We start from the raw sequence: 12,225 nt of genomic DNA, 5'->3' as shown, positions 1-12,225 counted from the left end.
AGCTGGATGAGGATGAATGGCCTCGACTACCGGGCAACAGACCTGTTTTAGGGCACGGCCTCCCGACTCCCACACCAACCAGTCCAGTCCCAGTACGGCTGCCGGGCGGTGCAGGGACACCCAGAGTGTCGGACCACCCTCCCAGAAGGCCTCAGGATCCTCAGTTACAAGCCGTCAAGGTAACTAGCGAAACGAAAATTGTGGATGGAATTGGTGAAAGTGTAGTCCAAAAGGTTCCAGAACAACTGACGGTGGTACAAACTCCGCTGGATGAAGTACGGGCACTACAACAGAGAGCCGCTACCGACCTAGGGGTCATTTACCAGGCCGTCAGGAACCGGAGAGGGGTGGAAGAGGCCGTGCTACGAGTAGGCAGCCCCGAGCTGCAGCGATTGGCCCGGATGTTTCACCAGCTCCGGCTCGACGAGTCGGGCGTGTTGACCCTCCATCTCACCCAGAATGGGCGAGAAAAGGTGGTGGTGGTATGCCCGAAAACATTGAGACAGGAGATCCTGTGGAAAGCCCACGAGCAAACACACTGCGGTGTGGAGAAGACCTTGAAACGCGTCCAATTGGACTGGTATTGGCCGGGTATGGCCGGAGATATCCGGAGAGCAGTCCTCTCTTGCGAAGTTTGCCAGAGGGCCAAAACAGGAAAGGGGCGGACCTCCGGGAATAGACAACGGCTGTACGCCGGGAGGCCATGGCAACGCCTAGCCATAGACTTGGTGGGACCCCTGCCTCCGACCCCTCGAGGAAATGGTTGGGTGTTGGTGCTCACTGATCACTTCACTAGGTGGTCAGATGCTTTAGCCATTCCCGACGCTACAGCCCCAACGGTAGCCCAGATCCTAGACGAGAGGATATTTAGTTACTTCGGGCTACCCGAGATTATCCATACCGACCAGGGGAGCCAATTCGAGTCCTCGTTATTCCAGGAGCTATGCGACTTGTGGGGAGTCGATAAATCTCGGACCACCCCGTACCACCCCGAAGGGAATGGGGTGGTTGAGAGAAACAATCGTGTGTTGGGTGACTCCCTACGAGCTCTCTTGCTGGGCAGAGGACAGGAATATTGGGACCAGTTACTGCCACAAATCATGCGGACGCTGCGAGGGTTACCACACTCCGCCACTAAAGAAACACCCAACTATCTGATGTTGGGTCGGGAACTACGTCTTCCTGACCAGTTGCTGTATGGGAATAGACTAGAATCATTCGCAAGCATACATGAGTATGTGCAGACCGTCCACGACCGGTTGATACAAGCCCACACTCTCCTCCGAGATAGGCAAAAAGAAATTGTGTCAACTGATGCGAGAGAGCCTCCGTTATTCAATGAGGGTGACCTCGTGTGGTTGCTAAGCAAGCGGCGGAGAAGGGGGGAAAACCCGAAGCTAGCAGCCAAGTACTTGGGGCCCTATCGCGTGTTAAGGAGTCACGAAAACCATACTTACGAAATAGAGAGGTATGGACAGCGATCTATCCAAGCGGAGGGAAGGTTACGACTCTGTCGCCCCAGTCCGGTGCAACAAGGACGAGCCCCGGTTGAAGTCGAGCCTGCTCGCCGTCCCAACATGAGGGGTCGACCCAGAAGGCAAATCGCACGAGGAAACGATAACCCAGAAGTCGTTATTCCAGAGTTGCCCCTGCCTAGCCAACTGACGGAGTTGCGAATACCTCAGTCGCCAGGAAGGTCAGAAGCACTTCGATTTCCCAGGAGAGATTCCTTGGTCCCCCCAGGGGAACACAATCCTACCTCGATGATTTACCCCGGCCCTGGCGGCGAGTTGATACCCGAGGAGGAAAGAGCCACGGAAAATACGGGAGCCCAGGCTAATGATACCGGGGCTGGGGATGCGCCACGGCCCCAACGAATCAGGAGGCCTCCCGCGTACTTGACCGATTACGACACTAGCACCGTCCAATCGGGAGAAGCCCTCGGAGTTCAAGGTCAGAAGGCGGCCATTTTGGGTCCCAGACAGAACGCGCTCATTACTTGTTACCAACTCGAGGCGCACACACCTATATCTTTTCTCAACATGGAAGTCACTAAAGAAACCGTAAAGAAGGCTGCACCGATCATCGGAGCTTTACCCCTATTGCCCGAAGTAAAGATCATGCCACTGGAGCTCCACCCAGCGCCGGGTGAAACCCTAGGTGACTCAGAAACGGATTCTTTGGATAATCACGTTCCACACTCCCCACTACCGACCAAATGGATCGCGGCAGAGACAGCTAAAACGATCTCGAAACTATGTCGAGAGAAAGGTACTAGCTGTCCATTATGCCAACAACTACTCTCTAACCCTCGGCGGCGCAGAATTCACATCGCCCAACATTTTACACGCTTCTTCTGCAAATGTGGGAGAAACTCCACATCTCGAGATACTATTGCAAAACATCAGGCTCGGATTAAGGATGCCGAGGTACGGAAGGCTCACGGTGGAAAAGGAATTACTATATACGAGGTCGACCGAAATAGCTACCCGGCCTGGAGCACAAAGGTACAATTAAATAATCCTCCAGCCTTCGAAAAGCCCACACCCTACGGGCCAGTTAAAACCAAGCCGCCTACGCGAAGAGGGCTCCAGGCACCTCTCCCCTCTCCCCCGAAGAAGAAGTGGTGCAGTCCGCTCAAGCTGGAACGACCGGTCCCAGCCCCTAGAAGATTGACGACGATAGGCAGTATCCAGAGCCGGCTAGGGGACGTACGACCCCGGGTCACAGTGGACGCTTTGCGAGAGGAGGCCTCCAACCTCCGACGGGCGGCTCGTCGTCTGGAGGACCTGGCGAATCGCGTGTCGACCTCCTAGATGACACGGTTGACATGGTTTATCAATATTTCTCTTGGTATGTTTAGTAATTGGGGTCTCTCATATTATTATACTTCCTTTTCTTTGTTTGTTTTGTTGTAGCTAGTTGGTGTGTTCCTATATTCTTGTATCTTTTTTTTCTTTTCTTGTGATTTTTATATATAGCCGGTAGTCGTCTATAGGGGCGGCGTGTGTGATGGAAACATGCATTACCATCTCCTTTTTGGTTATTGTCATTATAGTTGTGTTCTCTTGTGTTATTTTATATAGTCACGCCCCTAGAGGAGGTTGGCCCTAGCCACCTCATTTGCATATCTGGTTATACTTAAGGCCGTGTTTCGGCCTAGTAAGTTCGTTCAATACATGCTTTGCATTTGGACCCACACTCTTCTGTTACTTTGCGCAATAACAGAATCACACTGAGCACTTACGTACTCCAAGCCTCAGTCTACGGACGGTGCTTTGGGAGTAGGGTTATAGAAACACTGTCGACCCCGTCGACCTCAGGTCGACCCTGTCGAACGAGCATAATATCCCCCAGGGAGCAATTCCTGGTGTAAGGTGGTTGTAATAGGCCGGTGGTGTAAGCCGACCCAGTCGCCTCCGCGTGTTGGTCTACGGGCAACCCTTACACGGCCCCCTGTGGAAAGTGAATGCAGACCGGTAGAGTAAGCCGACCCAGGTCGCCTCTACGTGTTGGTCGCAGGATCCAACACAAAAAGGATTTTTAATTATGATGATGGAAAAAGAAAACAAAAGTAAACATTTTGTATGTTTTGCTCTTCAAACATCAAATACATGAAAATTTAAGATACAATAATAAAAATTGCTGAAGTGACAATGAAACAGCAAAAAATGAAACAAATCAGTTACATCAAAAATTGCAAAATTAAGAAAATATAACAGCGTTGGCACGTTTACTAGGCATCTTTGAAGGAAAAGCCTCCTCCAAAACATTTTAGGGTAACTCGACAAGAAGAGTCATTTCTCTAGCAAATCTTTTAGGTAGAAGAGGCGTCATCCCAGATGATTCCTCTCTTTTTATAAAGAATTTGTAAACTTTAAATTGCTTCTCTGTTTGTCAACAATTGTTTCTATGCTGTTTCCGGAGCTATTCCAATGATCATGCTATAGTTTTGTCGAGAACTGAATTTATGTTAAGGGTCAGAAACAAACAAATCTCAAAATCTTTGGTCAAAAACCTATTTGGTTGAGAAACAAAGTGTTCAAGAACCGAGGTTTCACTGTACTTATATTAGGGCATTGTATATACTTCAGATAAGGTAATCTCATATACGTACTTGGTATAAGAGCATCTCATGTACTTGGGATTTGAGCATCTCATGTGCTTTGTATAGAAGTGTTTTATATATTTTGAAAATGACATTTCTTGTACTTCGTTTACTAGTATTCTATATATGAAGTATAATGTTTAAAAGTCTAAGTGATGAATGTTAATTTTAATTTAATTTTTGAAGTGGTCTCACTGCAACTTCCATGATGAACTAATTGGATTATGAGTAACTCTTGTTTAGGGTTAACAAACACTTTGATGAGAAAACTACATGTTTACATACAAAATATCACTTTATTCTTGTATGAGACACCTGTAGTGATATAGATCCCAGTTTATAGGATACATAATACACTATCTCTTACATGTACTTAGAATGTTGTGCTGCATTGACCAATTTGTGTTTTCTAGTTTATAGAGGTACTCCGAGGGAACATGGTGATAGCGAGTAGACATACTTACACCCCAACAAAAGATGATAGAGGCGGGCTCACTTTGATATGCACGAATACAGCTCATTCAAACCTTGAGAATGTCTACCCTGATATTGTCAAACAAGAAATTACTCTGGATCCACGCTGTAGGTCTACAAGTATATTAATGCATAACAGTAATACTACGTGTTAATAAAAATGAGAGGATAACAAAACTAGAGCTGGTAGTTTTAGTACTAAATAAACTATCTTTTATTATTCAATTATCACACAACCAAACATGAGCAAAGCAAGTGTTTGGAAGCTTTAGGATAAACGCATATGCGCACACAACTCCCGAAAATTATCCATCAACGGCCATATCCAAACCTTTGTACCAAAATCCCATCAAAAAATCTAACCTTTTTTGTTTAGAGCTGCTTAAGTATAATAATGACAAAAAACAAATATAAACCTATTCAAAACAGCTACCGAGTCTTTAAGAAGAGTCGACAATATCCTAAAACTTACCCATCTGATCGGATTATACATAACTAGAATAATAGTTTAGCCTAAGATTGCGATTAAAACCTGGCAAGCCTTTTCAATCCACAACTTAAGACCAGCCAACAAAACGCCCATAGAGTCGTGCGACAGATAGTAGAACCATAAAGCCGTGCGCATTTCACAAGAAAAACGTGTACATTTCACCTCTCAATGGCATTGTCCAATTGCCGAACTTTTCTGTTATAAACATAGACCATTTGACGAGTAGACCGTAGACCGATTTACAGGTACAAAAAATTTGGTACACAGTTTCTCAGCCTATGTTTTTGTCCAATTACCGAAGGTTCCATTACAGTATCTACAACATTAGCCAAAACTTTTTTACATCTCATGTAAAAGCTAGGGCCAAACACCAATGCCCTTTTATGACAAGAACATTTTTTTATTATACTCCAGTTTGGAGAAAACTTCCTGACACACGCGAATGCTAATACTTGCTTTCTGTTACAGATCGCTGTCAAAACAATTTTAGATTCAACACAACCAGCTTTCAAACTGTGTATATTAATCACACAACAGCTTGCCATTTTACTTCTAATATTGCATTTTTCCTATTGCAGGGAGATAGATAAACATACAGTCAAACATGGATAACTCGCTCTCGGATAGCTTAAACACATGGTTAACTCGAACAGTTTTGTTTGGTCCATTTCCACGATAAATTGTTTCAGATAACTCAACCTCAGCTTCGTTTGATCTAACAATTTTCTGACCAACGGCTACCGAGACGGTTGTTATCGCTTTAGAATATCACTTTATTCCAAACCATAAAGATTAAACTCAACTTTTAGTAGCTCGTAGGCCTCATTATTACCATTATTGGCGAAGCATTTTTGTCATCAAATTTTCTAAAGGTTTGGTGATATTTGATTTTTACCAAACATCCGCTTGGCGATGGTCTTTTGAAGGCAAGAAAAAGCGAGGTAACTTTCGCATAAACTCCAAAAATAATCGGTAAATTTGATCTTGGTTAAAAGGCTCAAAAGAAAAAGATTTATTTTTTTCTGAGCATTTCCACAGCAATCAAGTTTTGCCAATTTTAATCTGAAAGCATCCTGGCAGTCACATCACATAAAACAACAAACAAATATCAAGTGATAGGAAAATCTGTATACTTTTGTGATAAAACATTTTTAAACTTCCCAGTAGAAGCATTAATTTAAAACAACCTATTCATCATTTTGATTTAAAATATATTTTGTAAATTTACATGTATCTACTAATAAATACTTGGACTTATGACAGTGCTCTAATAACTTGAACGCTGTGATAACTCGAACAATTTCACTCGCTCCCATGAAGTCTGAGTTATCAGTGTCTGACTGTATAATCTTTTCCTTTCATTATTGCTGTTTGTTGTACATAATAACATCCAGTACATTACAGCTACCATTGCAGTTATCCTATTGCACTGCAGTGCTATTTTACTGCTAATATTGCATTTCCCAACCAGCAGTACCCTTTCTTTTTTTATTATCACTTTGGTCGTGGGCTGTGCAACAGAGGGTTTTCTAGTTATATGTTTTTTGATGTTCCATTGCTCTGTTTAGTTAACAAAAACTAACTTGCAGCCATAGTTTTAATAAACATGATAGGCTCGAGGCAAACCGAAACCATGTGGAAAGTTAAACGATTAGACTATTAGGTTGCTTTGTAGTTAGTTACATCATGTATTTATTTTGTTTGCAAAAAAGAGATTGGAAAAAAATTATATTTATCTATTGTCAAGGATTCAACAAAGTGACAGGTATTTACTATTATTGGTAATTAGCTTGTTAACATAACACGATCAGGGTTAATTTTAAAGATATTGACTTTGAAGAAGGACACTCAGGAGAACAATCTGTGACTCTCAACCCAGACTTTGATCAAACACTGAAATGCGGTCTCATTGGAGCTGGCGTTACTATCACATGGGACTGTAATGATGTCTGTACGTCAAGGACTGGCAAAGAAACTGTTATTCCGGCTGATTCCGCAAGTGATGGAGATGAACAAGTAATGATGTGTCATGGAACTGTTCCAGGAACAGGTATATTATGCATTATTACATAAGATATATACCGGATAAATGTCCGTACACCATAGAGTTACCATAATGTTTAGCTTCAGAGCTTGAGCTCACCAGTGAACTTTTAACAGCGCTTCTGATAGGAATTAGTATTTTTGTTTGGTAAAAGAATCTTGGAAAAACATAAATGGTCGTCGACACTGATTGACTTATTTTGATTAGCTAAAATAAAACTGATTATGCAGTTATTTGCTTTGCTTATTTAAAAAGTATGTGTAGTCTTTGTTGTTTTGGTATGTATCAAAATGAGCTCATATACGCATGTTGCATCAAAAACAAGTATTCTCAGAATATTTCATATTATATTTGTAGTAAGACGGAAACAAACGCTTATTTAGGAAGTTATCCAATACATGTATTAAAATACACTGTACATGTACATGTAACTTTTGAATTCTTTGATAAGATAATTCGGTCGGTAAAATCACTAATATTTAAAAATAATATGAGTTTGCCAATTTTAACTTTTATTGAACAGTAACTAGTAAACATGTTAAAGTGTTAAGCTAATTTTGTTAACATAAAACTAGGCAACAACATTATTGATGGCGACCTTTGGGAAGCCAACACTGAATGTTTGGAAGCCTCCAGCGTATAGGTGTCAAACAGATGCTAGCCATTGCATGCATTCAATTTTGATATTTGCTATTCAACAATATGCAATTTTAGTTTTTGGCCTAGTTGATCAAAAAAGCGACCTTAAACCACCTACTTGGCAATCTGTGTGAGTTTAGTAGAAAAATACAAGTTCTGGTTAGTTCACACTCAATTTCAAGCACAGCTATTTGGTTTGATTTCTTCAAAACTTTGCCTATGCTATGCTTTGTTTGCCTGACAATAATAAAAACAAAAAGATGAATTTCTAAAAACGAGGTCGTATGATACATTTACATTACCATATTTTGTTCGATAAAATAATGTGGTGACATTTGCTAACCTAGCAAGATTGAAAAAGTGAGAGAAAAATACCACACTTTTAGCATTTTTTGGTTTAGAAATAGATTAAAATGGAGCACTGCAATGTAGTCTAATGAGACAATTTTTATGACTACTATTTCATTCATGCATAACTGGAGACTCTCGCATCATGCTGATCTATTTTTATCATTTGTTTCACAATTATATGAAGTTACTACAGTGTTTCACAGAATAGCCAAGCATTGCGCAACACGCTTAGCAAATTACACATTAACACTTGTCTGCTAAAAATAGAGCAAGTTGCATTGTTTTAGACTCACTCACCCTTTGCTAGACAATTATTGCTCTACAAAAAGTTTAGCTCCATACCTTAATTCTTTAACTAACTTTGATTCTTTACACACAGATCATGTAATCAATTCTATTTAATGATTAAGTTTGCTTTTACAAGTTCTTATTTTACCTCTTTTTCTATTGTGATCTTTAACCTGAGGAAGTGTTGACACCTCTAGTCTTTATAATAGGGTTGCAATCTATGAAGGAAAATTTCAATATCAAATGGCGATCGGACGGTGCTACCCCTACTAACCAAGCTGGAGCAGATAAAAAAGATTCAAGTCTCGGAGCTACTATTGGAGGTGCTGCCGGTGCGGGTGTACTCATCATCGGAATGGTTGCTTTGTCAGGATTTGCAATAAGAAAACGAACAAGTAAGAGCCACATATTTTATTACTAGCTATTTTATTTTGTATCACATGGGCACATATTATTGTGGGAAAATGAATTTACATGTAGACAGAAAGCCAGATGGTATAGTGACGATCTTGGTTTTATTCAAATACCTATTTCCAAACTTCTAGCAAAGGTGTAATTTGTTTAAAATAGTAAATTAGCTTACACTACTAACTATAATATTTCAGTTAAAGCATTAAAAAATGATTTTAAGGTTCTTATATGGTAGAACTTTAAAATAATTTTTAAGTTTTCCTATCGTAAAACTAGTATAACTTTTTTTACATTCAGGACTCTGGTGTGACTAATATTCAACTACTAAACTTTACAAGAACTGTTGAGTCATGTTTTTAAGAAAGAATACTATTATATTATTAGAATATATTATAATGCATTATATGTTGAAGTATATCAAAGTAGGACTTTATTTTAAGGTAAGTCTTTCAACTCAAATAAAAGAAATTAGTTCACTTGAGTTCCAGTTCTTATGTGACAGATTAGAATTCATGTAGCCATTGCCAAATATGTAAGTTAATTTTTCCAGTTACATTCACACTAATTCTTTAAAAAAACCAGAAATGGTTTGTTTTTACATGTATATGAAAGCACTTTGCTCAACAACAGGGTGGTAATATACTTTTTGCTTGAGTCTATACCAACCGTACATGCTATTCTCAGCTATTTAGTACAGATAATTTGTTTAGCTTAAGTACTTACGCATAGTCATTTATTTATTTACCCTATTCTTACATAGTAACAATTCTAGTAAGGAAATAGTAATTAATGAATTTGTAGAGCTGATACCTTTTTGATATGTTGTTACTAAACTGAACTTTTTATGAAAAGGTAATAGAACTAAGTTTTTTTGCCGTTGAAATTTAATGTTTTAATAATCAATCGTAGAAATTCACTACAGATGCAACAGTGTGAAATCTCTCATTTTTCACCAAAGAATAGAAATATTTTATGAAAATATAAAGTGTTACGTATTTGTAAAAAGCTGTTCTTTATTTGCTGGGTACAATAAGTGAACTAACATGTAGTTTTAACATTTAGAGTTGAAAGGTTTCTACAGTTCTGTATGCAGCAAAAAACATTAACACCAGAGTTATTCCAAAATATGGAATAAATTGGTGGAATAAACTTTACGGAAAAATGATATTTCTTACCTATGTTTGTTTTTCATTTTGTGTGTAAGCTAGTACCTCTCCAGCCACTCTCTAACCCAATCATGTTTATGATGTCCAATTATGTACATAATAGGTGGAATGGAGGATCAAATTGCTGGAGCTGAAGTTGCTGGAAAGAATACACAAGGGTTTGTATCTAATCTATCTATTTTATATCAGAGACTATTCTTCCTCCATTCGACTTGTGTACAAGGTAGAAAGTACTAAGTGCAACCTACTAACTTACTAGTTAGTAAATTAAAAGACAATGATTAACATCTTTGTATTATGAAGTATGTCATTAGTAAGTAGCATACACCGTCTTTACAATAATACTAAAAGTGTTCGTCCGACTGTCCAAAACTCTAGTTGAAGGCACTAGTTAGAAAGTTACACACAATAAAGAGTAGTTAGACATTACGCAAGAAGATTGAATTTTATGGGATTCAAACTCCCGACATTCAGTTTAGTAAATCAACACTTTAACAGATATGAGTCAACTGCTTTCTGGTGATTTGGTATAATTGTGCAAATAGTTGTTGTTTGTGCTTTTCCGCCATACCTGATAATTTCTTACAGCACGCCACATTTCCCCGTTACTAGGAATCAATAATTAGTGAACAATAACATTTTATACAATACTTCACCATATTATTTTAATTTATTAATTCAATAAATACATTACTTAGTCCATAGTTTTCAAAATTTCAAAAACCAACAGCACTACTTTATTCGTAATTCACAATAACATTTTTTCGAACATTTCTAAGTAGTATACTTGATTAAAATAAAAAGGAGATAGTCAATTCTCAAAGCTGATCCTTTCATAAAATGCAGGGCAACTCTGTTTAAGTGTAAGTCGTAAAATCCTGAGTAAAATACTCTGCCATATTGTACTCTTGGGTACTGCTCACACTATCTTTGAGATTGTTAGCCACAGTTGTGTGGCTAAGACTATGTCTTCTCCCAATATTTATTGTGTTTCACCATTTTAATTTACTTGAAAAATATGTTTTCACTTCAAAAACGGCGGTCTTTCTTTGAATCAGGTAATAAGGATAACAGAATGAACAACAAAAATGACCTACCAACAAAACTAAGTAACTCACTAATGTCGTTTTTCTCTCCAAACAAACACAACAACGATTATTCAGTTCGCAAGATGAAAGTAGTTCGTAATGGTCCGCAGTGTTTAGCCACAATTATGTTGAATATTATTTTAGACATTTTCATGGGACGGTTTTGTAACCTTGAAATAGTGAAAGTTTAGACTGTGGTAACGCAAAGACTCTCTGTTCTAAAACTCGGATTTGACTACCTGATTCAACAAACCACAGGTGGTTTATTGAAAGCCAGTTGATATGAACGAACATTTTTTTAGGTTCAGGCTCTGGTTTAACTCAGGTAGTTTTAAGGATGAGAATCTCAGATAGTTTAGGGGTCAAAGGTCAATATAAGCTGTAGTTACTTTTTTCCATATAAACTTGATAATAGAGAAATCTCTCTGTCTTAGTAAATTATTAACGTCAGCCAAAACTGGTCCACTATATAACAGTTTTTTGCCCCACTTCATGGGAAGTCATATTTAATAATTGTTGTAAATACATTGTACTTCGGTTTTGTAGCAACAACGTTTTCCTTTTGAAATAAGACTGCACTGTCAATGCAAATATATCTTTGTGTTTTATGTTACCACAGTATACGTAGATTTTCCATGGTCTGTGTTGTTTATTGTAGAGCTTCAGAACCTCATACAAAACCAACAGCTGTTTAGTTTTACCGTAAAGCAGATTCCTCTTGTCGTCAAAAGGTAAATTTATTTAGCTTTTACTAAACTCATCAACTCTTTTGAAGGTATCTTTCACTTTAAAAAACAATTTTGTGAGACTAAACTTATTAAATATTTGCTTTGTTTAACACTTTGAGGCCGTAAAGATAACAGTCTGTCAAATCTGTTTTATAGCTCAGACATAATCGCAGACTGTTTATACACAAGCCGTTATATACTTTGGGATGCCCTTTTGCTTCTATACCTCAAGCACTGCAGATTATAAAATCTTTGATAGAGCATAGTTTTTGAGGAATTTTTTGAGATGTTCAGTTGCTGTTTTTATCTAATATAATTATTGTACTTCTATAGTGGTTTTCTTCTTTATCTAAAACTTTCTCATCGGCTGATTCCAACCACAGGTTGAAGCATTTGACAAAATTTTATATGAAAAAAAGGCAAAAATCAGCTTAGCAA

Source organism: Watersipora subatra, chromosome 5 (assembly GCF_963576615.1).
Source record: "Watersipora subatra chromosome 5, tzWatSuba1.1, whole genome shotgun sequence".
NCBI classification, from domain to species: domain Eukaryota; kingdom Metazoa; phylum Bryozoa; class Gymnolaemata; order Cheilostomatida; family Watersiporidae; genus Watersipora; species Watersipora subatra.
This window is presented reverse-complemented; position numbering follows the sequence as displayed.